General features: G+C 45.0%; 1 long non-coding RNA gene and 1 other non-coding gene across 3 annotated transcripts; one reads left to right on the top strand and one right to left on the bottom strand.

The window, feature by feature from the left end:
* Nucleotides 1-5401: 5401 nt before the first annotated feature.
* On the top strand, nucleotides 5402-23838 carry LOC140418666 (uncharacterized). 2 transcript variants are annotated; one of them, XR_011945212.1, is made up of 4 exons: nucleotides 5402-5565; nucleotides 7714-7820; nucleotides 15561-15606; nucleotides 17802-23838. It is a non-coding gene; the product is annotated as an uncharacterized lncRNA (long non-coding RNA). The 2 variants fall into 2 exon arrangements; XR_011945213.1 differs by lacking the exons at nucleotides 7714-7820; nucleotides 15561-15606.
* trnak-cuu (transfer RNA lysine (anticodon CUU)) lies at nucleotides 6698-6770 on the bottom strand. Its single transcript has one exon. It is a non-coding gene; the product is annotated as a tRNA-Lys (tRNA).
* Nucleotides 23839-24271: the final 433 nt, after the last annotated feature.

The following is a 24271-nucleotide window of genomic DNA, read 5'->3' as shown; positions in this document are numbered from 1 at the left end:
GACTCTAAAGATAGAGGTGGGAGAGGGAGGGAATGACTTTATAGAGAAACTGCCAAAGCCACAACATTCACCAGCTGAGGACACACCTTAGCTCCCTTTCAAATCTGAAAGCAGCCTGAGCTGGATTTACATTCCCCTTAATTGATCATTGCTGGGTGATAATCCTGTACTTCCTCACCTCACACCACTGTGACAGCACCTTCACTACACAGACTGCAGCAACTGACCAAACATCACCTTCCCAACCTGGCCCCTTGCCTGAGGTGCGGTGATCCTCAGGTCACATCACCGCCGGTCAGCTCTCTCCCGGGACCAGGCCCTGGTTCACAGCCGCCATCTTGGTTCACCGAGGCAGCAGAGCGCATGCGCTGGCCTCGGTGATGCAGAAGCTGTGGGCGGGACCTGAAGGTTTCTGTTCCCAGCCGGGTCCCAGTGCCCACCCGTAACAACCGTGCAACAGGTTTTTAAAATGTTTCACTCAATCTCAGGCTGCAGCTGATGTTTGTGGCCTGGAGGTGTCTCTGGATTACGTAGACATTCAGTGTGAGAGGCTGCAGCCTCTGTATAGCTACCTGAAGGGGGTTATACAGCGTTTGATTACATTTCGTGGTCCTTTCCAGTCCATTATCAGGATGTTTGTGTGATATTTCCTTACCCTTAGTGTGATTTTTCTTTATTTAAAATACATTTCAGCAGCAGGCTTACTGGTGATTTTTAACGGATAGAAGGTTATTTATTATCACACTATTTCCCTGGATGTTTGAACATCTCAGTCTCTCGTCTCTTTCACACTCACTGACACATACACAGAAATTAGGTACAGATCAAGGTGAAGTTGTAATGATGAAAATGGAATGTAGACTGCAATCTTTATATCGCTGCAGGCCTGTTGTCTTCTTGTTGAGCTGGTCCTTTAGTTGGAGTGAAGCATTTTTAGAAACAAATAATTCTCATGAGGCTCTGAAGCTTATTGTAGATGAATAGCCAGGAGGTTGGTTCTCAGGTGGACTTGGAAGCTGGAATAAGTACAGTACTGTGGCTGCACTGGAAAACATTCAGCTCTGCTGGTCCAGCTGGTTCCTGGTGCTTCAGATGCTTCTCACACACACATTTGATTTGTTCAGGGTTTATTATACTGCATCCCTGACAATTAACTAGAGGGTTACAAGTCTGAGACCCAGAACACCGCGATACAATAGCAGATAACGATGATCACTCACTCACTCTGTTCCAATTCAAGCTCATTCTCCGGTGTTCAATACGGCACTTGGAGACCAACAGTCCAGATATTTTATATTCCTCAAATGCTGGTTCATCCTGACACAACGAGACATTTAAACTTCACAGGTGGCTGCAAAGTTTCCTTATTCAGGTCCGTGTTTAACTAAATATTGGTCACAGAATCGGATATTGCCCACAGTTTAATGTTCATAATAACCTGTTAAGTTGCAGCCATCTTGACAGAGTTTGTGGATCTTACAGTCTATAATATCTAGTATCCTTGTGCCGAGCGTGACATCTTGAATCTACTCTTGGGTCTGGTTAAAACAGTTCATTGTAGCTGGGTGGGATGGGCGTCATGGTAGCAAAGTGGATAGCACTGTTGCTTCACAGCTCCAGGGTCCCAGGTTCCATTCCCAGCTTGGGTCATTGTCTGTGCGGAGTCTGCACATTCTCCCTGTGGATTTTCTCCAGGCGCTCCGGTTTCCTCCCACAAGTCCAGAAAGACGTGCTGTTAGGTGAATTGGACATTCCGAATTCTCCCTCTGTGTACTCAAACAGGCGTCGGAATGTGCCGACTTGGGGCTTTTCACAGTAACTGGCAGTGTTAATGGGTGGGTGGGTGGTCACTCTGGCTGCCGACTTCTATTCCGTGGTCTTGTCTATTCCCAGTGGCCCTGCAGAGGGAGCATGCAGTACCCACTGGAATGCTTGTCACCTTCCACAACCAGTGTATACCTCAGTGGACAGAGTGTTTCAGAGACACTGTGAACAATATTCTGGTTCAGTTAGGAATGTTCCCGGCACTTTTGTTGGGATTTCTAGCTGATTTTGGTCTTTTATTTTGACTGGACCACATGCTTGGGAAAAGCAAAAGAGGAAAGAAGGTTCTATAGAAACTAGAATGATCTGTTGTGAATTTCTATCTCATTCGTACAGTGATCATTTTTGTAAACTTCTTTTTTGGACATTAGGACGGGAGGATTGGCAGCTGGGCAACTCGAACCAAATACTACTCAAGATCTTGACAGTCACTCAATTCATTAGGATCTAAATATCACAAACTGTCAATGTGCTTGTCTGTTCTGACTGTGGGAAGTGATTTCAAACATCAGTGTGACTGGAAACGCCCCGAGACACACACACACCGGAGCGAGAGTGTTCCAGTGAACTGACTGTGGAAAGAGCTTTAACCAGTTATACAACCTGAAAAATTATCTTGTTTCCTCTTGTGGGAGAGTCTAGGACCAGAGGGCATAATCTCAGAGTAAGGGATCTCAAATTTAGGACAGAGATGAGGAGACATATCTTCTCTCAGAGGGTAGAGAATCTGTGGAATTCTTTAGCTGGGCAATCAAACTGTTGTCTAATTGTCCCGGCAGTTACCAGGCTCCTGTGAGCTCCTCCAGCTGTTATTTTAATGCCGACTTCAACAAACTATTTTAAGTAGGTTTCTATTCAATTAATTCATTGTGACTGTCACACAAACACATTTTCAGTCTGGAAACTTAAACCAGCTGCTTTACATTCAATCAGGAACATCACAGTTTTACACCAATCTCTGATTTGACAGCACGTTTCCAGCATTCACCATCGTTCTTCCTGACTCTAAACACAGTTATAAAGGTGCTTCTGTTCCGTGTCTAGGAGGTCTGAACCATGGAAGAGAACAGCTGGGACACATTTCTCTCACACCTCAGGATTAACCCACATGGGGACTTTGCTGACAGTGAAGAGAGATGAGAAAGACCCAAGTGTCTTTTGTCCCTCTCAGTGTGACCCTGAAGGACTGTGTCCAGGCTGAAGTTCTGTTCCTGCCGTGTGATCCTCCTCCAGATTGTCCTTTCTGAGCTCCAGCCAGGTGCTGTTAAACACTCATGTGGGAAAGACAAAAATCTTCAATGTTTCAAACCAAGCTTATTTATTTCACATTTATTCAGAATATTAAACCTCATCAGCAGATTAAGACTATCAAGAGTGAAACTGATTCAGTCCTGGACATAATTAACAGCATCAATAAGGGTAGAATCCAAACCTTGTAGTCGCTTGTGAACTCACTGGTGTGTTAGCAGGTGGGATGAGTGAGTAAACCCCCTTTCCACAGACGTTACAGGTGAACAGCCTCTCCCCAGTGTGAACTCGATGATGTTTCAGAAGATAAGATAAATGAGAAAATTCCTTCCCACATATGGAGCACGTAAACGGCCTCTCTCCACTGTGAACTCACTGGTGTGTCAGCAGGTTGGATAACTGACGGAATCCCTTCCCACACACAGGGCAGGTGAACGGCCTCTCCCCAGTATGAACTCGCTGGTGATTCAATAGGTTGGATGAACGAGTGAATCCCTTCCCACACACTGAGCAAGTGAACAGCCTCTCCTCACTGTGAACCTGCTGATATGTCAGAATGTTGTATGAACGTGTGAATCCCTTCCCACATTCAGAGCAGGTGAACAGTCTATCCCTGTATGAAGTTGCTGGTGTATCAGAAGGTTGGATGAATTAATGAATCCTTTCCCACAGTCAGAGCAAGTGAATGGCATCTCCCAGTGTGAATTCTCTGGTAGTTCAGTGGGGCACTTGGACGGCTGAATCCTTTCCCTCACACAGAGCAGGTGAACGGTCAGTCCCCAGTGTGAACATATTGGTGTGTTAGTAAATCCTTTTTGTTTTTAAAGCTCTTCTCACGGTCAGGACAGTACAAAGTTTGTGATCAGAGTGAACAAGTTGATGTGTCTGCAGGTGGGATGACTGAATGAATCCTTTCCCACACAGGGAGCAGGATAACGGTCTCTCCCCAGTGTGAATACGTTGATGTGTCAGCAGATCCTTTTTACATGTAAAACTCTTCTCAGTCAGGACATGTAAATGGTCTCTTATCAGTGTGAACAAGTTGGTGAGTCACAATGTGGGATGACCGAGTGAATCCCTTCCCACACACAGGGCAGGTGAATGGCCTCTCCTCAGTGTGAACTCGCTGGTGTGTCAGAAGGTTGTATGAATGGGTGAATCCCTTCCCACAAATGGAGCAGGTGAACGGTCTATCCCCAGTGTGACTGCGACAATGAACTTCCAGTTGTGATGGGTAACTGAATCCCTTCCCACAGTCTGCACATTTCCACAGTTTCTCCATGGTGAGGGGTTTTTATGTCTCTCCCGGTTGAAGCTTTGTCCACACACAAACAGCCGTTTAATTTCTCCCTGCAGTGAATGACGTGATACATTTTTTGAGCCTGTGTAACTGGTTAAAGCTCTCTCCACAGTCAGTTCACTGGAACACTCTCACTTGGGGAAGGGATGTATATCTCGGTGCTTTTGCAGTCGCACCGCTGAAACTGAACAGACAAATATTTCTCCTTCCAAATTCAAAGACTGATTATATTCAGCTCCTGATGAATCAAGTGACAGTCAGATTTCGATGTGATGTTTGGTTTGATTTTTCTGTCGGCCAATCCTCCACTTCCAATATCCTGTAAAAGGAGTTCACAAAAGTCATCACTGTCAGTCGAGGATAGAAATTCTGAACAGGCAATTCTAGTTTCTCTGGAACATTTTTTCCTCTCTTGTTCCCCCAAAGCTGTAAATCCCCGTCCCACACACTCTCCCTCCTCCCTGGGCTGAAATCCAAACCCATCTCACCATCTGCACCATTTCTTTCCTCCACTCCCAGTTTTCTCCCTCCCTCTCCTCTGCCTGGGTTCAGTTCTCCAGCTCCTGTCTGCAGACTGACAATAAAACCAATGGGTCTTATTGGGGGGTTTGGGTTCTCACCATTGTCCCCGCTCGCGACGGCTCTCATTCAGCCTCCGGGAGCCGCACTCACCCTCACTGCGGCGGCGCGCATGCTCCACACAGGGGGAGGGGGGATCGACCTCCGGGGACGGGACATTCTGACGCCTGCGCGTTCTGGCTCCTGTGACGAAGATAACATTCAGACGCGCCCGGCATTCTGGGTAGCCTTATCCGCCATTATTCCATTCCGTTCCTCAGGCTGATAAATTGGTTCCGGCACTTTTGATACAGTTCGGTGTCTGTACTGAATGGGGCGGCCGCATCGGTGTTTTTCTCTCTGATCGGCCCCTGTCATCTGTTTCGGGATCGATATGCAGCAGGGCGCCTGCGCGGCCGCAGCGTTCTCAGGTGCAGCAGGGCGCATGCGCGGCCGTCCAGGACCCGGAAGCCGGAAGAGAGAATCTTGTGAATTTCTTTCCTGGACTGAGAGTGAAATTCCTTTGGAAACTCCTTTAGAAATAGGAGGATTTACTAACGGGGACTTCAATCCAAACATCACATCATCATCTGACAGAGTTACTCGATTCAACAGGACCTGAATATCATTGGGAGGTAAAATGGTTTGTCTGTTCTGTCCGTGGATAAAGATTTCAGATATCAGAGTGACTGGGAAATTTGTAATGACCATTCCGGGTTAAATTTGAGACTAATTACACCGATCACATTGGAGAAGTTAAATAATTTGCTGTTGTACTCTTATGTATGCAGGTAAATTTTAAAATTACCACATTAGCATACTTGGCAGCTAAACTGGGCAAACTGCTGACCTTGTTAGTAGTGAGAGTAACTATCCCGGATTTTATTAAAGTTTGTTGTTCCTGTTTCATTTCATTCAGCTTATCGTGGCTACAAAGTAGGTATTCAGCCGAAACCCAATTTCCAGATTGTGGCCTGTAGCTTTTTAAGTTACATCAATTCAGATGTCTATCTAATTACTTTTTAAATGTTATGAGGGTTTCTGCCATCATTTCAGGCAGCATGTCACAGATCCTCACCACCCTCTCAACCTCCTCGTCCTTCCCAAAATCTCTGCCCCCTTTGATATGTGTCCCTCAACCAAAGGGAATAGGATCTTCCTATCCAATCTATTTCGATCCCTCAGAATTTTTAAAAAATGTAAATTTATATATTTTTCCAATCAAGGGGCAATTTAATTTGGCCAAGCCACCTACCCTGCACATATTTGGGTTGTGGGGGTGAAACCCACACAGACAATGATATAATGTGCAAACTCCTTACAGACTGTGACCCGGAGCCAGGATCGACCCTGGGTCTCCAGCACGCAGGCACACAACCACTGTGCCACCATGATCCACCAGAATTTTATACATTTAGAATTATCTTTATTATTATCACAAGTAGGCTGACATTAACACTGCAATGAAATTACTGTGAAAATCCCCGAGTAGTAACACTCTGGCACCTATTCGGGCTGAGAGAGAGAGTATTCAGAATGTCCAATTCACCTAACAAGCACGTCTTTCGGGACTTGTGGGAGGAAACCCATACAGACACTGGAGAACGTACAGACACTGGAGAACGTGCAGACTCCGCACAGACAGTGTCCCAAGTGGGAATTGAATCCCGGTACCTTGGCGCTGTGAAACAACAGTGCTAACCACTGTGCTACCGTGCCGCCCATAAAACAGTTCAGCTCAATGTTCTCAGATTAAAGAAGCTGAAGCGCCCAACGTGGGTCTTGAACCCACGGCCCTGGGATTAAGACTCCCATGCTTTACCGACTGATCTAGCCAGGCTGCTTTTCAACATTTCATTTTGGTCTCTCCTCAGTCTTTTCTGTTCCAAAGAAAACAGTCCCAGTTTATCCAAATTTTCCTCAGGAAACATTGTCAATTTCTGGCTGATGTTGTTAAATCCCCTCTGTACTCTCTCTGGTGCAATCTTCCTGTCCACAGGTATCTAGCTCTGGCCTACCTAGTCCTGTCCTGCCATTTATCATGTAATCCCTTCAGCTTTCTTCCTCACTATCAAATGTTTAATCATTTTTGTGTCACAGGTAAACTTCTTGTTCATGTTCTGACATTTACTTTCAAATCAATGATGTAAACCAGGAGTGAAGGGACCAGTACTGATTCCTTTGAAACCGGCGCTGGAAACAGCCCTTTTATTTTCTCTATTCTTTATGGGATGTGAGTGTCACGGGCAAACCACTTGGTTGTCCATTCCTAATTGTCCTTAAACTGAATGGTTTGCTTGGCAATTTCGGAGTGCAATTCAGAATTTCAGTGAGTTGGCCATATCAGGAAATGCTGGTGCAGACTCGATGGCCCAAATGGTCTCCTTCTGCACTGTAAATTCTATAATTCATTGGAAATCCTGTCCCATGTGTCCAAAGTTCTGCGGCTCTGTTCAGTCACATGAAGACCCAGGGCAGTAACTCCCAACCCTGAGGAGACAACACCCTCAAATCGAGGGACTGCCGATGACAAGAGGGTCAGTGTGCAGCGGGGGGGGGGGGGGGGGGTGGTTGCATGAGCGGTCGTCCTGGACCAGGGAGCAGGAGGGGAGAATATGGTGAATTTCTATCCTGGACTGACAGTGATTAATTTTGGAAACTCCTTTTACAGCGGATTAGTAGGGGAGGATTTCATACAGCAAACTCAAACCAAGAGAAATATTTATCTTTCCTGAATTTCATTTCTGGACTGACAGTGATGCCTTTGTAAACTTCTTTCACAGGGATTTAGAAAGGGATTCGCAGACGGGAAACTCACAACCAATCCTCATATCAAATTCTGACAGCACCATTTGGGTTATCAGGACCTGGAGATTATCGATCTTTGTGTGTAAGCATTGCGTTCAGGTCTTTACCACTCACTGTGTAAAACCTCCCCTGTAGATCTTGCTCACAATCATAAATCTGTGTCCCATAATCCTTTTATAATCTGCTAATGAACAGATTTCCTTTAGCTTTTGCTGGGTTTGCTGTTGCCATTTCCGGTGCCTGGGTCGCTGCCGGGTGGTCCGTCCGGTTTCATTCCCTTTTCCTGTTTTTGTAGCGGTTGAATGGGCTTAGACCAGTCCATTTTAGGATCCAGTACGCAATTGAAGTTTGCTCCAAGATTCAATTGATGTGTACCCAGGTCTGGGATGGATCCCAACAATTCTTTTACAAATGAACATCGTCCGAGTTAGGGGCAATGACCCACTGACCACCATGTATCTCCCATTAGTGTCCGCAATGATCTTAGTGACCGAAAGAGGACCTGTTTATCGATTAGAATTGCAGCACCTCACGGGCAGTACGGTGGTGCAGTGGTTAGCACTGCTGCGTCACAGCGCTGAGGTCCCAGGTTCGACCCTGGCCCTGGGTCACTGCCTGTGGAGTTTGCACATTCTCCCCGTGTTTGTGTGGGTTTCACCCCCACAACCCAAAGATGTGCAGGGTAGGTGAATTGGCCATGCTAAATTGCCCCTTAATTTGAAAAAATGAATTGGGTACTCTAAATTTATAAAACAAAAGAATTGCAGCACCTTGAACCCTTCGTCAAAGCCCGAGTAAAACACTTGGCTCAGCCCGCCACAGTCTGGTCTGATCTCCAACCCGCAAGTGTGTCTCCTGCAAGAACACCACACCAGCATTTAGAATCTTTAAGTGAGCGAAAACCCTCCACCTCTTCACTGGTCCACCCAATCCCCTTACGTTCCAGGTGACCAGCTGAATCAGTGGTCTGCACCCCCCCCCCCACGCTCTCCCCCCCCCCCCCCCCCCCACCCCCTCCATCACGGAATCCGCCATGAGGGACTATCCAGTAAATCTTCAAAATGAACAGGCCAAGAGTCCACCCAAGGTGGCCGACACACACGCACCCATACACTCAGAGTAAAACAAAAACAGTTCTTTAGTCATCGGTTAGCTCACCCGTCTCCCTCCCCACCCCCCATATATCTACATTGTGCTTCAGAAAGAAAATCTCACTTCATCCCCAAACAGATTTTATCAGAAAATATCAAACTATATAAGAGGAGATCACAACACCCACCCCACCCCACAGGAAACGTAGATCTTGTCCAATACAGATAACTGGACCCCAGTCCATGCTTTACAATGTTCGCCTCCTCCGGTGTCCCGAAATGGAAGTCTTTGGACTCCTATGTGAGCCGCAGCTTTGCCGGGTATACCATCCCGAATCAAACTCCTTTACTACACAGAGCAGCCTGAACCTTATTAAAAGCCGCTCACTTCCTCACCAGCCCGGCTCCCACATCTTGGTGAATCCTCACTGAGGGACTCCCTTCCCACACTCAGAACAGCTGAATTGTCTGTCGCCGGTGTGACTGCGGTGATGAATCTCCAGCTCAGAGGAAGATCTGAATCCCTTCCCACAGTCCCCACAATTCCATGGTTTCAGCATCCTGCTGGTGTCCTTGTCCCTCTCCACGTAGACGATCAGTTAAAGTCTTTTCCCCACAGAGAGCATGTGTACGGTCTCTCCCCGCTGTGAATGGAGTGATGTTTTTTTCAGGCTGTGTAACTGGTTAAAGCTCTTTCCACAGTCAGTTCACTGGAACACTCACGTGTGTCGTGTGTGTATCGGTTTTTTTCAGTCACACTGATCTTGAAAACCTTTTCTTACAGTCAGAACAGACAAACACGTCTTCTTCCACATTCACAGGCCAATGATATTCAGGTCCTGATGAATGGAGTGTCTCTGTTAAATCTTGATGTGAAGTTTGACTTGAGTTTCCATCAGTAAATTCTCCCCTTGTAATACCCTGTAAAGGGAGTTTACAAAAGTCATCACTAGGGGCAGGTACAGTGGCTCAGTGGTTAACCGAGGACCCGGGTGTGATCCCTGCCCCGGGTCACTGTCCGTATGGAGTTTGCAGATTCTCCCCGTGTCTGCGTGGGTCTGGCCCCCACAATCCAAAAAGATGTGCAGGGTAGGTGAATTGGCCACGCTAAAATTACTCTTTAATTGGGGTGAAAAAAAGAATTGGGTACTCTAAATTTATTTTTTTTGTAATTTAAAAAAAGAGTCATCACTGTCAGTCCAGGACAGAAATTCTGAACAGACAAAATCGAGTTTCACTGGAACATTTTTTCCTCTCTTGTTCCCCCAAAGCTGTAAATCCCCGCCGCACACACTCTCCCACCTCCCTGGGCTGAAATCCAAACCCATCTGGTTGAAGTCAATAATTTCCTGCTTCGGGACTGGAGTAGAAAGATTCAACAACGCTCGTTATGGCAAAATAACAAGGCTTTATTTACGAAAAGACTGCATGCGGTAATGGCTGAAACATGAGGTCAGAGAGCAGTTAGTACCACTGCTGATTCCTTCCCAAGTCCGTGCCTTCAGAGAGAATCAGCTCAGTATTTATACATTATCATTATCAAGATTGCGTGACTACAGCTTAGTCAGGAATTCGATCGGAAGTAGAAACGGAAGCAATGTCATAAACCAAGCATGAGCTGTTGATCTTCTCGGACTCTTTGTCTCATCCCTCATACCATTATCTTGTCCTTTGATACAACATTAAAAGGTTGGAGGCGACTCATGCATTCCTTATCTTGTCTTATTCATACCCTGGGTTATGACAAGTTAGCCTTATCAGAAATTACAGAAGTCAGGCATTTTGGAATAGCTTGACCTTCTCTGATCTTATTCATGCTTTAGGTTATGCGGAGTCAGCCTTATTGGTCTTACAAAGGGGTCTGATACATTGAAATGGCTAGGTCAGCTTTTCTTACATTGTACCAAATAGTTGACCAGTTTTCCCATCATGCCATTACTTAATTCGTACAACATCACAATCTCACCATCTGCACCATTTCTTTCCTCCACTCGCAGTTTTCTCCCTCCCTCTCCTCTGCCTGATTTCAGTTCTCCAGCTGCTGTCTGCAGACTGACAATAAAATCAATGGGTCTTATTGGGGGTTTGGGGCCTTCAGCAGGTGTTTGTGAATCCTCCCCGCCCACCTGCCAGGGTTTCCTTCCTTGCCAGAGATCAGAGTCCTCATTGATGATTTGAGCCCAACCTGGAACCACGCTAAATTGCCCCTTAATTGGGAGAGAAAAAAATTTACGTGAAGGTTCACGGCTCCACAAAATGTTTCCAACTCTTATTCCAAGAGAATGATGTGATTGATTGCTTTCTGAACTTTGATGCTTATGAAGTGGAAGGTCGGCCGACGTGAGTCACGAAGGTCGGCCGGCGTGGGTCGCGAAGGTCGGCCGGCGTGGGTCGCGAAGGTCGACCGGCGTGCGTCGCGAAGGTCGGCCGGCATGGGTCACGAAGGTCGGCCGGCGTGGGTCGCGAAGGTCGGCCGCCGTTGTTCGCGAAGGTCGGCCGGCTTGGGTCACGATGGTCGGCCGGCGTGGGTCGCGATGGTCGGCCGGCGTGGGTCGCGAAAGTCGGCCGGCGTGGGTCGCGAAGGTGGGCCGCGATGGTCGGCCGGCGTGGGCCGCGAAGGTCGGCCGGCGAGGGCCGCGAAGGTCAGCCCGCGTGGGTCGCGAAGGTCGGCCCGCGTGGGTCGCGAAGGTTGGCCGGTTGATAAAAATGGGTCCCCGGAAAAAAGTTTGAAAAACGTTGCCTTAACAGATTGACGCATTTATTTGACTGACTAAAAGCATGGTGCTTAGCAGTGCTGCCTCACGGCGCCAAGGACCCGTGTTCGATCCCGGCCCTGGGTCACTGTCTGTGTGGAGTAATTCTCCCAATGTCTGCATGGGTCTCAGCTCCACAACCCAAAGATGGATTGGCCACACTAAATTTTACCTTAATTGCAATAAAAAATAATTGGTTACTCTAAATTTATTTCAGAAAAGGATTGTGTTTCCTAATGTTCACAATTAAAGGGGTGGGTTCCCCAGGAGATGGCTGACATTTCAGGGCGATTAAATTAATAATGGACAGATATGTCCAGTGTTGTTGCATGGTCCAGATTTGATATATTATTTACATTTTGTAATAAAGTAAATGTATTATTATTTCTCCACTTTAATACAAGACTGTAGCTACATTACAGATTTCCAGTCATCTCTTTCCTCAGAGGGTTGTTAGTCTTTGGATTTCTCTTCCACAGGGACCAGTTGTATCTGGGGGTCATTGAATATATTGAAGCACAAGTTTGACAGATATTTTATTGACAATGGAGTTCAGGGTTATGGGGAATAGGTAGGAAAATTGAGTGAAAACTGAGATGAGGGATTTCTTCACTTGAGGATGTGGTGAAGCTTTGGAATTCTTTACCCCAGAGGAATATGGAGCCTCAGTCATCAGGCATGTTCAAGACAAATATTGATAGGTTTCTAGATATTGAAGATATTGAAGGATATGTGGATCGTGTGAGGAAAATGATGCTGAGGTCGATCGGCCAAGGATCTCATTGAATGGTTGAGATTGTTAGACGTTTTAGTTGCTGTGAAATGAAGAGATTAAAGTTCTGTTCCTTTTTCACCAACACACATTTATTTCATTCCAACAGACTTTGCACAAAACTCTAACTACACATCACCTGACAGAGGCCACCTGAAGCCCCTTTACATATCAGTGTCAATTAATGGATACTTAACATAAATGAGACAACAAATTGCAATGTCTCTTAACCCATTACTTAACAGTCTCCCCTTGGAGAAAAAAAAATTAGGTGAAAACAAAATTTCAAGAAACTCAAACACACACATGATTCCCCCCCCCCCCCCCCCCCCCTTTTCAGTTTTTTTTGTTTCGACGAGAAAGGGAAAAAAAAACAGTCACAGAAACAAGTGCCCTTCATTAACAATAACCAAAAGTTTCTGTGAACTCGACCCGCTTTTCGTAAAACAGTCTGACAGTTGATAGCTACTGTCGACCCATTTAATTTTTGTTATTTCCCCTCTGCTAACATCTGCTTCAAACTTGCGATGTCTATCCGTAACCTCTTTTCATTGATACTTTTTGTAGAGTGCACATTTTCCCACAGGGATTTATTGTCAATGTGATAGTCAATATGTATATTACCCAAATCCCCTCATCCCAAAATTTCTGTCTTATATAAAATCTGACTTATATAAAAGGCCATATCCACCGCCTCTACAAGGCTTAACGTCTCAGCAGCCAAAGTGCTTTTTACCACTCCTTATCCTCTTTGTTTCCCACACAGGCGGGCAACATTTACCATTGTTCCCCAAAAGGAAAATTATTAAACCTCCTGCGCTTGAAACCCCATCACATAAATTTGCGTAGGGCGCATCACTATAAACTATGAGTTTCAAGTGCCTACGGTCACCTAAAACCGGGAACTTCAAAACACACTCCTGCTTTATTTGCTCTTATTATGTCTTCCACTTTGTGATCATTCATTTTTGTACTCTAAGACATCAAAACTCACGTCCAGTCTAGTCTGTCTACCTAACCAGTTCAGTTGCCCAATTAAACTTTGCAGTTGCTCTTTTTCTATCTTTGAAACCATTGCGTCTTTTTCTGAAACTCGGCCATGACTAATTGCTATTGGGCTGATGTTTTCCAAATAAGATTGCTGACGTAAAGTTGCCCCTAACTTAGTCTGTCCAATTTCCAGTCCAATATATTTAAATGCACCGGAAGCCTGACTTCCAACCCTGAATTCTTTCCTCAAACCAGAGATTACAATAGCTTCAAAATCACTAGTCCCACCCCACAAAACATCATCGACATGCATCATAAAGATGCCAGAAAGATTTCCTTTATAGTGCCAGTAAAACAAGCAGGGTCTGCTTTCAACTGGCAACGGCCTAACTTTAACAAAACTGACCTTGCCGAAAAATACCAGACTCTAGATGCATCGTTTAATCCATATACACATTTGTTCAACTTCCAGAGTACCCCTTCTGTGTTAGCTGCTTCTTTAGGAGGACGGAGAAAATGTCTCTCTGGAGCTGAAATCCCTGCAAAAAGGCAGCTTTTATATCTATAGATTTGCAATCCCATGCCTTTGTGGCTAATAGAGCCAAGAAGATCTTTAAAATAATCTTTCCTGCTGTAGGTGAATCTACCCTTAAATCCTAATCTTCTAAGTTTTCTTCAAATCCCCTTGCCGCAAGCCTGGCCTTTGCCTTATAAGTTCCATCCGGAAGAACCTTTTCCGTGCAAATCCATCTGTGGGATGGAACTCTTTGTCCCCTATCTGGTACGTCCGTGTATACCCCAAATTCACTCCAACTATGTAATTATTGCTGTTTAGCATCTTTGATAACTTTTTCATCTAATTTATTTGAAGCCACAAAATTCTCACGTGCATGTGGGCTTCTACTCCTATTAGTATTCGTAGTCTTACTCATGTTCCGAGATCTTGATAAACTACGTCCCCTCTCCCACCTGGTATCCCGTTCTGTACTGCTACTGCTTGATCTTTCCTTTCTGCTGTGGAATGTCCTTTCAATAGTTCTCGACCTTTTCCTGCGGACCTGTTCACTATCCGATGTACGATCTGAACTGGCACTGCGTTTCTTTGCCCTCCTTTTTTGAACTTCGTTTTCCCAATCCATTGTCTTGACTCTTTCCCCTGAATGCTGTACATTCAACCAATGTTTATACTTTCTGTGGCCTTCCCTGCTCTACTAATAACAGTTGCACCCTTCTTGACTAGACCCTTCAGGCAATTATGTCACTTTTGTACCAACTTTTGGCAGTTGCCCTTTTGGAAAAATGGCCTGTTCTAATTCATCAGAAGTGTTGTGTTCCTCCACAGAAACCCTGTCTATATCAATTAACTGGTTCTCATAGTTCTGTAGCACATGCGTACCAGATGACTCTGGTTCCTCGTCATGTCTGTCTGCTCTGTCTAGATTTGAAAATTTGTAATCTGTACCCATTATCCTTGATGAATGTACCCTAACAGTTTGATTACCATGTTGCAAAATAATTGTTTTGCCATCTATGCCTATGATCTTCCCTGAGCCTTTCCATTCTTTAGAATTGACTCTCTTATAGTATGCCATGCCTCCTTGCTGAAAAACGGCATCTGATGGCCGTACGTTATGTCTTAAAGCTCTGCGAATTCTTTCAGAGACCTCTGCTTCCAAAAAAGCTTTTCTACTGCTATGTAATGCATTTAAATGTTCAGCAAAACCAGAGCTAATTGTAGTCCCCTCCCAAGCTTTGGCTGGTCATGCAAAATGGACAGAATTTTAGGATTTCTACCAAACACTAATTGATAAGGACTATAGCCCCCAACCATCTGCAATGAATTCTTTGCATGTACCGCCCATGCAAAAGCTGAATTTAGCCTGCAATTTGGTCAATCTGCCAAAATTTTCTGAAGCATGTCATCGATGACAGCATGATTTCTTTCACAGTCACCATTACTAAATGGGCTTTCTGCAGCTGTATTCAGAACTCTGATATTCACGTTTTGACACATATCCCTAAGCTCATCATTAGGAAATTCTCCCCCATTGTCCATAAGGAATTTTGCCGGTGGACCCATTCCTGTCCCTATCCATTTTTCCACGATTTGATCCAGAATGACTCTCTTTTCTTTACTTCGTACAATCGTTGAATGACTAAATCTGGTTGCTAAATCTACAAAATGCAAAATAAATATATTATTTGCTTTATTCCAGATCTTAAGGTCCATGACCACAATGTCGTTAAAATCCCTGGCCAAAGGTAGGGTTACTGTCGGTCGTGCTGGTGTCCTTCTCTACTTCCTACAAACTTCACAGCAGTCACTAACCTGTTCTATCAGTTTACTATAGTCGTCATCCCTTACCCCTGCATCCTTTAATAAATTTTTCAGCCTCCGAGGAGACGGATGTGCAAATTGTCTCTGCAGTTTTAATACCACAAGCTTTTTATCAGCTAAAGTCCCATTTTCAACTGCCATTAACACATCCTTAACCACTCTACTTGAAATATTATTTGCAAGTAATGGAATACAATAGTGTCCCGACTGTGTAAATTGTAAGTCCACTGTCTTTCCAAAAACTGTTGCCTTATCCTGTTCCATATCCAGTTTATTGTGTGCTTTCTTCATCGACGGTCTGCTCAGAAGCAAAGGTATCTCACTTGATACAGCATCCGTGCTAATGAAATGATTCACTCCGGCAATATTGCAAGGGATCACCACTCTTTTCAGTGACTTCAGAGTATTATCATACCCAAACCTGAAACTTGTGGAACTTTGAAATTCCTTAACCTTGTTACGATTTTCAGCATTCAAGGAGTCCAGGTAACATTTTAACCAGTCAATTCCACACATAATAGATGTGCAGTCACTGTCCAATACAGCACAGTTGAAGGATTCTGCAACCAACACCCTCATTACCGGCGTAAAACTGCTTGTCAATAGGACAATGCCTTCTTTCTGGACACTATCTTTTTCCTCTTCTGACTCTTCCGTGTCATGTGTCGCTTCAAACACTCTTATCATAACGAGTTGGACAGTTGAAAGCATAATGGTATTGAGAGTAACATTGAAAACATCGATTTATCATGCTCCGTGCATTTCAGGGGTTCATCTTCCTATTGTAGGTTCTAACTGCGTTTCTGTCTTCATAATGTCCTTGTCTCGGTCTCCTATAGTCTTGAGCCCTGTTCGTAGCCATACGATTTCGCCATCCTGTTAGTAATGTATCTTCCATATTCTTCCTTATTGCAGGCTGACCTATTTGGGTCATCAGAGCCATCGGAATCAAATGTTTCCCCAGAAACGTTTGTAAAGCTTTTTTCATCTGTTCGAATAAGGTATCTTTATCAGTAAACTGAGCTCCTGTCAAACCCAGGAGCCTATCCATGTTGCTCACTCTAGCACAGTCAAGTAATTTAACGGCCAACACAGACTGGAAATTCCAGGTTATGTTTCTGCAGCCTTTTATATAGTCTGCCAAATTCCATTATATAGTCTTCCATGGAGATATCCTCCATTTTCCGGAACTTATCAAAATCCGACCATGCTTCAAACGCACTTAACAAGTCATCTTTCTTATAAATCTTATCCATATAATGTAATAAAGTCTCCAGACCTTCTTCTGAGTCTAACTCTTCCAATTCCAGCTCAGAAAGCAATTTGTTTCGGATTTTATTGCCATATAGTAGAGAACGAGCCAATGCCATACCTTGTCTTCTCTTTCCCAAAGCAGTTACCTTAGTCCACATAACTACTGCACTTCTCCATTGGTCGTACAATTCCTTTTCAGAAAATAAGGGAGGATAATCATATCCAGCCATCTTTTGCCTCAGTTCAGCCATATATCCCTTTTTTTCTTTTCTCACTCACTCCTTGGTTTGATCTGGAAAAGTTGTATCTTTCAACCCTTCATATTTACACAGCAACCATCCTCTGCTACCAATTGTTGGACGTTTTAGTTGCTGTGATATGAAGAGTCGAAAGTTCTGTTCCTTTTTCACCAACACACATTTATTTCATTCCAACAGACTTTGCACAAAACTCTAACTACACATCACCTGACAGGCCATCTGAAGCCCCTTTACATATCAGTGTCAATTAATGGATACTTAACATAAATGAGACAACTAATTGCAATGTCTCTTACCCCATTACTTAACAGAGATGACTCGGTGGGCCGAATGGCCTACTCTTGCACCTATTGTAATCTCTGTGTCCTGGTCAGGAAGCAGTGAGTGGAGCTGGGATCTGTCAATCAACATGAATCAGCACCTTCAGGAGAATTGGGAGGGTGAATATTAGATACAGCAGAGAGAGAATTGAGGGAGATTGTGTGGGGTGGAGATTTACAACTTTTCGAGAACAAGAGAGTAAATAATGTTCGACTGAAATAGAAATGTCTGTTCTGAATTTCTATCCTGTAATAACTGGTGACTTTTGTAAATTGTTTTTAAAGGATATTGGAAGAGGAGGAATAATAGACAGAAATCTCAAACATCACGTCTCGATGTGACCAACTCACTCGATTCCTTCTGATCTGAATATCATCGGGCTCTGAATATCATAGGCGAGAAGGAGAAATGTTTCTCCGATCTGTCAGCTTCAAAAGATTTTAAACGTGCATGTGATTGGAAAAGCACCGAGACCCACACAACACACACCCGAGTGTGAGGGTTCCAGTGAACTGACTGTGGAAAGAGCTTAAACCAGTTGCACAGCCTGAAAAAACATCACACCATTCACAGTGAGGAGAAACCATACACGTGTTCTGTGTGTAGACAAGGCTTCCACTGACTGTCCAACCTTGAGAGACACGAGGAGACCCAAAACATGGAGAAACCGTGGAAATGTCGGGACTGTGGGAAGGGATTTGGAGTCCCATCTAAGCTGGAGATTCATCGCCGCAGTCACACTGGGGAGAGGCCATTCACCTGCACTCAGTGTGGGAAGGGATTCACTCAGTCATCCGGCCTGCGGAAACATCAGCGAGTTCACACTGGGGAGAGGCCATTCACCTGCTCTCAGTGTGGGAAGGGATTCACTCAGTCATCTGGCCTGCGGACACACCAGCGAGTTCACACTGGGGAGAGACCGTTCACCTGCTCTCAGTGTGGGAAGGGATTCATTGATTCATCCGCCCTGCGGAGACATCAGCGAGTTCACACTGGGGAGAGACCGTTCACCTGCTCCCAGTGTGGGAAGGAATTCACTCAGTTATCCACCCTGTGGAGACATCAACGAGTTCACACTGGGGAGCAGCCATTCACCTGCTCTCAGTGTGGGAAGGGATTCACACAGTTAACCAACCTGCAGACACACCAGCGAGTTCACTCTGGGGAGAGACCATTCACCTGCTCTCAGTGTGGGAAGGGATTCACTCAGTTATCCAGTCTTCAGACACACCAGCGAGTGCACACTGGGGCGAGGCCATTCACCTGCTCTCGGTGTGGGAAGGGATTCATTGATTCATCCACCCTGCGGAGACATCAGCGAGTTCACACTGGGGAGAGGCCATTCACCTGCTCTTAGTGTGGGAAGGGATTACATAGACAATAGGAGCAGGAAGAGATCAATTGGCCCTTGGCACCTGCTCTGCCATTCATTATGATATTGGCTTGTCATCCAACTCAATAGCTTAATCCTGATTTCCCCTCCATATCCTTTGATCCCCTTCGCCCTCAGTTCTATATCTAACTGCTTCTTGAAAACATACAATGTATTGGCCTCAACGTTTTCCTGTGGTAACAAATTCCACAGGCTCACCACTGTCTGGATGAAGAAATTTCTCCTCATCCCAGTCCTAAATGGTTTACCTGTATCCTCAGACTGCGCCCTCTGGTTCCCACTATCAGGAAAATGTTTCCTGCATCTACCCTGTCAAGTCCTGTTAGAATATTTTAGGTTTCTATGAGATTCCCCCATTCTTCTGAACTCCAGCGCATGCAATCCAAACTGATTCAATCTCTTATACATCAGTCCCACCATCCCAGGAATCTGTCTGGTAAACCTTCGCTGAACTCCCTATGGAGCAAGAACATACTTCCTCAGATAAGGAGACCAAAACTGCACACAATATTCCAGGCATGGCCTCACCAAGGCCCTGTATAATTGCAGCAAAATATTCCTGCTCCTGTACTCAAATCTGCTCGCAATGAAGGCTGGCATAGCATTTGTCTTCTTTACCGCCTGCTGCATGTCTAGCATGCTTTCCTTCAGTGACTGGTGCACGAGGATACCCAGGTCTCGTTGCACATACCCCTCTCCTAATCTATGGCCGGTCAGATAATAGTCTGCCTTCTCATTTTGTTCCCTCATCTAAATAGTTAATATATAGGGTGGCACAGTGGTTAGCACTGCTGCCTCACGGCACTGAGGACCAGTGTTCAATCCTGCCCCGGGTCACTGCCTGTATGGAGACAAGTTCTCCCTGTGTCTCTGTGGGTCTGACCCCCATAACCCAAAGATGTGCAGGGTAGGTGAATTGGCCACACTCAATTGCCCCTTAATTGGTAAAAAAAAAATTGGGTACTTTAAATATTTTTAAAAATCATTAATATATCTTGTGAGTATCTGGTGTCCGAGCACCGATCCCTGAGGTACCCCACTAGTCACTGCCTGCCAATTTGAAAATGACCATTAATTCCTACTCTTTGTTTTCTGTCTGCCAACCAGTTTTTTATCCATCTCAATACACTACCCCTAATCCCACGTGCTTTTATTTTACGCACTAATCTCTTATGCGGGACTTTGGTCAAAAGCCACCTGAAAGTCCAAATATGCCACATGCACTGGCTCTCCCTCGTCAACTCTACCAGTTACACCCTCAAAAGAACTCCAGGAGATTTGTCAAGCATGATTTCCCCTTCATAAATCAATGCTGAGTCTGTCCAATCGTGCCACTGTTTTCTACGTTTTCTAGGGCTGCACGGGAGCACTGTTGCTTTACAGCGCCAGGGTCCAAGGTTCGATTCCTGGCTTGGGTCACTGTCTGTCCGGAGTCTACATGTTCTCCCTGTGTCTGTGTGGGTTCCTCCGGCCCCTCCGGTTTCCTCCCACAAGTCCCAAAAGACGCGCTGTTAGATAATCTGGACATTCTGAAATCTCCCTCTGTGTACCCGAACAGGCGCCGGAGTGTGACGATTCAGGGCTTTTTACAGGAACTTCATTGCAGTGTTAATGTAAGCCTACTTATGGCAGTAAAGATTATTATTATAAGTGCTTTGCTATAAAATCTTTGGGAATGGATTCTAGATTTTTCCTCTTGCCGATGTCAGGCTTATTGGTCTACAATTCCCTGTTTTCTCTCTGTATCCCTTTTTAAATATCGGAATTACATAAGGCACCCTCCAATCTGCAGGAATTGTTCCAGAGTCTATAGAATCCTGGAAGATGACCACCAATACATCCACTATTTCTAGAGCCACTTCTTTAAGTACTTTGGGATGCAGATTATCAGTCCCTGGGGATTTATCAGCCTTCAATCACATCAATTTCCTCAACACTATTTCTCTCCTAAAATTGATCACCTTCAGTTCCTCCCTCTCACTAAATCCTGTGTTCCCCAAATTTCTGGTGTCTGATTTGTGTCCTCATTTGTGAAGACAGAACCAAAGTATGTATTTATTTGCTCAGCCATTTCTTTGTCCCCTATTATACATTCCCCTGTTTCTGACTGTAAGGAACCTACATTTGTGTTCACCAATCTTTTTCTGTTCACATTCCTATAGAAACTTTTACAATCAGCCTAATTTCCTGTTTTATGCCATTCCCAACATCACCACTGCAGTTTGGGGATCTATATACGACGCCCACTAATTATTTTGCCCCTTGGTGTTTCTCAGCTCTATCCATACAGATTGCACATTGTCGGAGCTAATATCCTTCCGCACTATTGCATTAATTTCCTCTTTAACCAGCACTGCCACTCCACTGCCTTTTCCTTTTTGTCTGTCCTTCCTAAATACTGAATATATTCAATTCCCATCCCTGGTCATCCTGCAGCCATGTCTCCATAATCCCGATTATCTCACACCCGTTTACGTCTATTTGCACAATTCACTCGGTTATGCCATCTGCAGTCACACCAGGGAGTTCATACTGGGGAGAGGCCATTCACCTGCTCTCAATGTGCGAAGGGATTTTGTAATTCATCGCACTTTCTGAGACACCAACAAGTTCACAACTGATTACAGGGATTGGATTCTGCTGTTATTGTTTCTGTTCTCAATTACATCCAGGACTGCATTTTGTTCATTCTGTTGGTCAATGGGGATGGTCAGAGGATTTCTTTCTGCTGGACTGGCCGGTCTCACAACTTCGTCTCCAGTGGCCTGATTCTCTCTGAGCCTTCTTCCGAATATCTGGTTTCACATTTCGCAAGGATCAAAGAGTGAAAGAGTGACGTTAGAAAAGGTTTCATTACCATTTCTGTTTGGAAACCTCAAAACCATGCCACGTTGTCATGAAGATGGGCTATGCTGGTTACGTGGTTATTTTGTTTAATTGACCTTGGTGCTTCTCACAGAAGAAAACTTCTATCAGGGTATGAGGGGCAAGTTGTCTGAGGTGCCCTAGGAAACTACATTAAATAGTATGGTGGGAGAAAGGCAATCACTAATATTTAAGGAATTATTACAGATTTACATGGGGATCGGTTAGCACATTTGGCTTGATGGCTGGTTTGTGCTGAGTGACACCAACAGCACAGATTAAATTCCCATATCGGGGGCAGCACGGTGGCGCAGTGGTAGCACGGTAGCCTCATGGTGCTGAGGTCCCAGGTTCGATCCCGGCTCTGGGTCACTGTCTGTGTGGAGTTTGCACATTCTTCCCGTGTTTGCGTGGGTTTCGCCCCCACAACCCAAAGATGTGCAGGGTAGGTAAATTGGCCACACGAAATTGCCCCTAAATTGGAAAAATGAATTGGGTACTCTAAAATTTAAAAAAAATTGCCATATCGGCTGAGGTTAGCTGTGGTCTGTGTCGGTATTTATGCTCCACATGATCCTCCACCCGCCCCTCTACATCTCCCCCATCAGCATCTCCTTCTATTGTTTCTCTCTCATGTATGTATCTAGCTTCCTGTTCAATGGATTCATGCTGTTCACCTCAACCACTCGCTGTGAGAGTGAGTTCCACATTCTCACCACTCGCTGGGTAAAAAGGTTTCTACTGAAATTCTTATTGGATTATTGAATCCCTTCATAATCTTAGAGACTTCCATCAGGTCACCCATCAGTCTTCGCTTTCCCAGAAAAAAGCAGTCCCAGCCTTTCCTGAGTGTTAAATGCTCTCAGTTCTGTATTTTATGAATCTTTCTTGCACCTTCTCCAGTGCCTCTATTTCATTTTTCTAAATGGAGATCACCAATGTTGACAGAGCTCCCAGTGTAGTCGAACCATCATTTTAAACAAGTTGGACATTTCCTCTGTGCTTTTCAATTCTATCCCTCTGGAATGGAACCCTATATATGGGCCTCACACTTTAGGAAAGATGTGAAGTTCTTGGAGAGGGTGTAGAGGACATTAACGAGAATGGCACCAGAGCTGAGGGACTCCAGTTAGTTGGAGACTGGAGCAGCTGAATTTCTCTCCTGAGATCACAGCATCTGGAGGGTGGGGAATGGGGCCATTCAGCCCTTTGAGACCATGTCGGCTCCCTGTGGAGGAAGCCAGTCTGTCCATTGCCCCGTTCTTTCCCCGAATTCCTGTGGGTTTATTTCTCTCAGTACCCGTCCAATTTCCGATTGAAATCCTTCCGTTGTCTCTGCATCTCCTACCTCATAGGCAGTAGGTTCCAGGTTGTTACCACTCGCTTTACATGTACACAAGGCTGCTCGAGCACAGAGGCGTCTATTTGGCCCATTTTTCCCTTGCCAGCTCTTTGTACAGTGACCCATTTAATCCCAGATTTCGACTATTTTGTTTTCAATTTCAGAATGCATCAAATTATCTTTTGGAAGTTACAGTCCAATGAGATTCCAGCACCATTTATAGACAGTGCATTCCAAATCACAACAACCCGCTGTGTTTTACAACAAATAATTGTGGATATGGTGTATCTGGAGGTTTACAGAGTGTCAATGACGTGGTTATTACACAAAATTAAAACTTTATCTTTATCAATGATTCTGGTGAGGACAGAGTGTAATATATCCTAGTTTTTGCGGACAATTAGTACAAATGTACATTTCTATAAAACCTCTCATGACCACTGGACCTCCTAAAGTGTTTTAAAGCCAATGGAGTACTTTGAAACATATTCACTGTTGTAATGTAGGAAGCTGTAAGTGCACATGTGTGATCACATTTAATCTTAAAATTGTTATTTTCATAGTGTATTCACTCATTAATAACAAGGTCAAGGAAGCCCTTTTGTACCTTAAACATGTGGCTTCCTGCAGCCATTTCACCTTCTGTTCCTTTTCTATATTAACTATGTATTGATTTCATAGCAAAAAAGAACAAATAAATGAACGATTATTCAGTAGTGAACATTGATTATCATTAGTGAATTGGTGTATGTGGTAATTATATTGCAAAGACTAGGGGCAAAATTCTCCCCCAACGGCACGATGTCTGCCGACTGGCGCCAAAATCGGCGCCAATCAGACGGGCATCGTGCCGTCCCAAAGGTGCGGAATGCTCCGCACCTTTGGGGGCCGAGCTCCGACATTGAGGGGCTAGGCCGGCGCCGGAGGGATTTCCGCCCCGCCAGCTGGCGGAAATGGCGTTTGTTGCCCCGCCAGCTGGCGCGGAAATGCAGCGCATGCGCGGGAGCGTCAGCGGCCGCCGACAGTTTCCCACGCATGCGCAGTGGGGAGAGTCTCTTCCGTCTCCGCCATGGTGGAGGCCGTGGCGGAGGTGGAAGGGAAAGAGTGCCCCCACGGCACAGGCCCGCCCGCGGATCGGTGGGCCCGATCGCGGG

Source organism: Scyliorhinus torazame, chromosome 5 (genome assembly GCF_047496885.1).
Source record: "Scyliorhinus torazame isolate Kashiwa2021f chromosome 5, sScyTor2.1, whole genome shotgun sequence".
Classification (NCBI taxonomy): Eukaryota; Metazoa; Chordata; class Chondrichthyes; order Carcharhiniformes; family Scyliorhinidae; genus Scyliorhinus; species Scyliorhinus torazame.
The sequence above is the reverse complement of the archived record's forward strand: the minus strand, read 5'-3'. Positions and strand labels throughout refer to the sequence as shown.